This window comes from Bidens hawaiensis, unplaced genomic scaffold (assembly GCF_021521415.1).
Source record: "Bidens hawaiensis isolate Kalapana, Puna unplaced genomic scaffold, B.hawaiensis_p1.1 tig00062585_1, whole genome shotgun sequence".
In the NCBI taxonomy this organism is placed as follows: domain Eukaryota; kingdom Viridiplantae; phylum Streptophyta; class Magnoliopsida; order Asterales; family Asteraceae; genus Bidens; species Bidens hawaiensis.
This window is the reverse complement of record NW_027506517.1, coordinates 37,043-43,042: the sequence shown is the minus strand read 5'-3', so window position 1 is coordinate 43,042 and position 6,000 is coordinate 37,043.

Genomic DNA, 6,000 nt, shown 5'->3' with positions numbered 1-6,000 from the left:
TTCTCAGGTGGCAGTGGTATTGGTGTATGTTGATGATTTAATCATCACAGGGAATGACAAAACTGAAATACTCCAGTTGAAAGCAAATTTGTGTACTAGATTTCGAATGAAAGACTTGGGAAAACTAAAAAGGTTTCTGGGTATTGGAGCTAAGCTATGAAACTGATGGGGCATTGTTGCATCAAAAGAAGTATACTGTGGATTTGTTGAAGCGGTTTGGTCTAATTGACTCAAAGCCAACTTATACTCCTACGGACCCCAATTCAAAGCTGCACAAGAATGAAGGGAAGGAGTTGGAAGACGCCACAATGTATCGAAAAATGGTGGGTAGCTTAATTTATCTTACTCTAACCAGCCCAGATCTAGCTTACTCAGTAGGTGTCCTAAGCAGATTTATGCAACAACCAAGACGTCCTCATTTGCATGCTCTTCGAAGGGTTCTTCATTATGTTAAAGGCACTATCGGCATGGGAATATTGTTTAAGAGGGAGACGAGTCTTAAGCTTTCTGGGTTTTGTGATGCAGATTACGGTGGTGACCTGAGCACCCGTCGGTCAACCACCGGGTATGTGTTTTTGTTGGGAAGTGGACCAGTTTCTTGGTGCAGCAAATTACAGCCGACGGTCTCCTTGTCAACAACAGAGGCCGAGTATCGAGCGGCAGCAATGGCAGCACAAGAATGCACTTGGTTAAAACAAGTGCTGACTGATTTTAAACAAACAATTAAAGGTCCGGTTGTTTTATACTGTGACAACAAGTCGGCAATACAACATGCTGGTAATCCGACTTTTCATGCTCGCTCAAAGCATATAGAGATTCACTATCACTATGTGCGAGAGAAGGTTTTACTTGGAGAAATCAGCTTGGTTTATGTCAACACTGATGAGCAAAGTGCAGACATGTTTACGAAAGGATTGTCCAGACCAAAGCTGCAAAAGTTTATCTCAGAACTGAATTTGAAGAAGCTTGATGTTGAGAGGGAGTTTGTTGACTAAGCAACATCAATGCCATGCCATTCAACCGTTGGAGAAATAGTCTGCTGCTCGTTTTTGTTTTTGTTTTTGTTACAAATAAAGATGTTAGTTTCAGTTTTCTAGGTTTGATTTAGTCTTTTGTTTAGTGGGTCAAGTAGTGGTTGTTACTTTTCCTGCTTTATCTCTTTTCCAGTTGTTTTTTCGTGTATAAATAGCAGTAGATGTTATGCACTTTATTCATTCAGAAATAAATTTACAAAAAGCTTCGGCACAGTGTGTTAGTTTGTCTGTGTTGCTTCACTTTGATACACTTGCTAAAGTTAACAAACATTTAACAATTTAGATATATTAACCTTGCATCCAGTCGCAAAGCTTGGACAAAGACGCCGAGGGCTGGACGTAATATGTATATTAATTTCCACAAAGGGGGGCATATGGAGATCAAAATTTTATATACAAGCAGGTAAATTTACACTACGTATAAATTATATTATTTTGGTTAACAGTTATTGACGTATGTAGATATGTGATATGTATAAAGTATAGACTATAGCTAACTTGTACATATTTAATATTAAAATATTTTAAAATTAAAAAAAATCAGTTTTCACATGTGATTTTATAGATTCTAAAAGTAATAAGGATCTTTAAGATTCTCTAGATGTTTAAGTTTATTTTCACATACCCATGTACATGTATCTATGTATACCTTGATATATTTCGTCGTTTGAAGTTCTATGTATTCCTTGATATATTTCGTTAGAAGTTATTAACAATATTTCTTTGATATTTCTTTGTTGGTAGTTAAAAAAGAAAAAAAATCCTTGATATATTTGATTATTATTATTATTACATATATTCAATGGGTAAATTGTATAAGAGTTTCCAACTAGTTTTCTCCTCACTTTAATGAGATATTTATCTAATCTATTAGGAAAAAGGTGAAGGAAAGACTATGGAAATGATGAGAAAGGAAACTTCTGAGAAACTAAGTTCATACGACCAATTGCAAAAAATGCTTTGATCAACAAAGACTTGCTTTTTCTTCGATAGTGACTACAAAAATCCTATTATAGGTGCATTATATTATACTTCAGCATATTGTAGGGTAGTGGTGTTTTAACATATTGTAAATACATTAGATTACATTAAATTAATAAATTACATTCGTTATACTTTTCACATGTGTTTCAGAAACCAATGATTCGCGCTAGCATGTTTATTAATAATCATAAAGACATATCTACAAAACAATATGTACAAGAGCACGACAAGAAACAAACAAACACGCTAACACATAAACACGATAACAATTGAACATATACATACCAACACACATTATACACACACACCGACACATTACACAATGTGAAAGTTTACTAAAGCAATGGACGAGTCATGAGTTTAGAGTATGAGACTGATATTATCTTTCCTGAACTCATATCTATATAACCTTACATAATAAACCTCACTTCACGTATTTAATCATTGTTATTGTTTCTTTTCTGTTTTTTTTTTCGCGTGTTATTTTTAATCGTCGATCTAATAAAGGGTGCGAAACAAAAATTGGTGGCAGGCCGGCAAGTTGGTCACGTGGGGGCTGTTATAATATTGTTCATTTGTTTGTTTGAGTCAATCAAATCCAACAACACCCATGTACTTCCCACCTTCTTCCATTGTCTTTTAACTCTTTTAGGGTATGTTTGGGATTGAGTTTGAAAAATGCTTATTGATTTATGTGCTTTTTCAAAAAGTCATTTTGAAAAGTCAGGATTTGAGGCTTTTGAAAAACTGTTTTTAACCCTTTCAAAAAACTAAAACAAGAGTTTTTTTGTGATTACTAAACACATTTAAACTTTTTGGCTTTTTGAAAACACCAATAAGCCAATAAGTATTTTTCAAACTCAATCCCAAACATGCTCTTAGTATTTTATATTTTTTATTTAATACAATAGTTTAATTTAGTTATATGTATAAGACTATCCACTATGGTGACCATTTATCATAATCGGTTGCAAGGTGACACAAAATGACAAAAAAATATTTTAATTAAATAATTAGAAATTCTTTTTTGTTCACAACCAGTTGCAACTTAGGTTGTTCCAGCAACCCAAGTTTGCAACCAAACTTTTATATCTAACTTTGGTTTTTTCATTAAAATTATAACTTTTTACCTTTTTTTAAAAAAAATGTAACAACATGGTTTTTTTATAAAAAAAAATGTTGAACATTTTGATATAAATTTGATAAAAATGAAGCATATTTTTTTAATAAAATATTGGTTTAGGTTGTGTTGTGATAGCGAATGAAATATTGGATTAGGTTGGGTTGTATAGATGAAAGATAGAGAAATTAGTTTTTTAATAAATAATTAGGTTGGTAAGTTGGTTTGGTTTGTAATAGTGTATAGTCTAATATGTTTTTTTCGTGGAGTAAATAAATCCCTTTTTCAAGTATTACGTGTCATGACATGTTATATAATAATTGGATAAAAATGATGAGGTGTTAACAGTTAAATGCAAATAGGTGCAGACATGTCATGTTTAAATCCAACCAAGAGTTCCATTAATATAATGTTTGGTGTGATTTTATTTCTGCCGTACACATCCTCAATTTTCCACATATTTTAGTAGATTACTCCATTTCCAAGTCATCGTGTAGAATTATTTTATTTCTTTATTCATTTATTTACCTTTCGAGATATTAAAAACATAATCCAAAGAGTGAAATTGGTGGGACAGAATATCTATCCTTATTAATTATAACTTAAATATCAATCAAGTTTGGAGTATATAATAATAAGACAAGTGTCATGTAACCTAAATCTACAAAACAAATTAAACGGTTGAACTAAACTAGTGTTATCTGTTGTGGACAGCCTAAAGAGTAAAGAGAATGATTACTATGAAACCTTATCAAACCAAACCGAACCACGCAAAGGTTTTTTTTTCTTAATATGATTAACTTGATTTTCGGTTTTGGTTATGGTTTGACTAAAACTGGATGAAAACCGAGAAAGAAAACTACCTTATAGGGCTGTTCAAAAGCTCGTTACTTGAAGCTGGCTCGTTTATAAATAAGCCGAACTCAAGCCAAGGTAAATTCTTTCGTTTGATTCGTCTAATTAAGCTCAAGTTTTAATACATAAAAGTTATATGCCAATTCAATTATAAACTAGACCATATATTATGGTTGATGAGAACAATAAAGAACATGAGAACCCTAGTTTTAATATTACTTTCACTTAAGAGATTAAATAGTAATTTTATTATAAATAAGTATGCTCGTCAAGAACGAGCTAACTCGAGCTTTTTACATGCATGTGCTGAGCTCAAATTTCAGCTCGTCAAAAATAAACATTGAACTGAGTTGTCTTATTTAACTTCAATCTCAACTATAAGTTGTTGCTCATATGAATCCTATCACGTTATTATAGAATGAAAATTGTGCATGTGGTTTAATATTTGTTCATGGAATTCTTACATTAATGATAAATATTAAAATATGCATGGCCAGATGAGGTTTCCAAATTTGTTACAACTAGAATAAATATTATGCATGATGCTACTGACCAAGATCTAGAAGAGTAGCACTGTAGGCCTGTAGCCGCCTACCAGTTGTGATGTTATGGACCGGCCCAACAAGTAGCAAAGATCAAATAGAATCGAATAAATCGATCCGGACATAAATAAAAATAGAATCGATCCATTAGTTGTATACTTGTATATCACCATCAGGGGCGTAGCTACTCTATGGGTAGGGTTGTCGGCCGACCTCTATGAGAAATTCCATTTTAGTGGTATATATGTGTTAAAATTTCGATCGATCCCTATAAAATTTTGACACCGACCCCTGTGAAATTTCGAAAACGACATAAAAACCCTGTGAAAATTCGAGAATGACCCCATGAAATTTGGAGACCAGTCATAATAAAAGTAAGTTTACATTTATAATGAGATAAATGTATATAAATAACTTATTTTGAGTTTAATTATAACAAATTTAAGCTCAAATGTCAACTAATATATTCGTAAGTTATAAGTCTAGGCCCAAAATTCTCAACCTAATCTACATTTAACTTATTAAAAAAGGTTACAATGGCGCAGGTAATTTATTAGGTGAGCGTTTAACGAATTATAAGAGTTTTAATCTTCAAAGAAAATGTTTGGACTTTGTATATATGTTGGTTTGCTCACAAAAATCATTTGTATTGGTTTATCATTTATTGAGGTTAGCTCTCGTGTTACCCGTCGCAACCGCAAACGTTGAAAATACTTTTCGGCGATAAAGTACGTGAAGTCTGATTTGTGTAATCAAATGGGTGATGAGAATTTAAACGATATTTGTATTTGTTTAATTGAAATACATGCGTACTATATGATGTTTTTGTTAAGCTTCAAAAAATGAAATCCTGTAAAGAACAATTTTAGAAATGACATTTTATTTGTGCATTTCTAATGAAGTTTAACGTATTCTTTTTTGTTTGATTATGTTTTTTCTATATTACTCAAGCCGAACCGATTCTAGCCAATCGGAGGGGCCCAACCGAACCAAAAAGATAATATAACAATTACTAGACACAATCGACCGAACCGAATCAGAAAAAAATTATGTAACGATAGTCAATTGAAAACCGACTAAAAACTTTTCCGACCCATGTGAGAAAATTTCCTGAATCCGTCACTGATTAGCATCTCATCTAATTTCTTGCAATAACAAATCCAAACAACACCCTGACCCAACAACAATTACTAAGACTAAAGTTATAGTAGTTTGTATTCGTTAAAATGTTTTTTCTTTTACATATTTATATTTTTAGCTTACTGTGTTCCCGAGTTTCATTTTACTGAGGAAAGGGAAGGAAAAGGAGGGATGAAAAAAATATGTTGTATTCCTAAGTTTCATTTAAGAAAGGAAAATGAAAGAAAATTTAAAAGAGGTATTCCCGAGTTTCATTTAAAGAAAGAAAATGAGGGGTGGGAAGAGAAATGATGAGTAAAATAAAAGAATTTGTATCTTTCGAAAC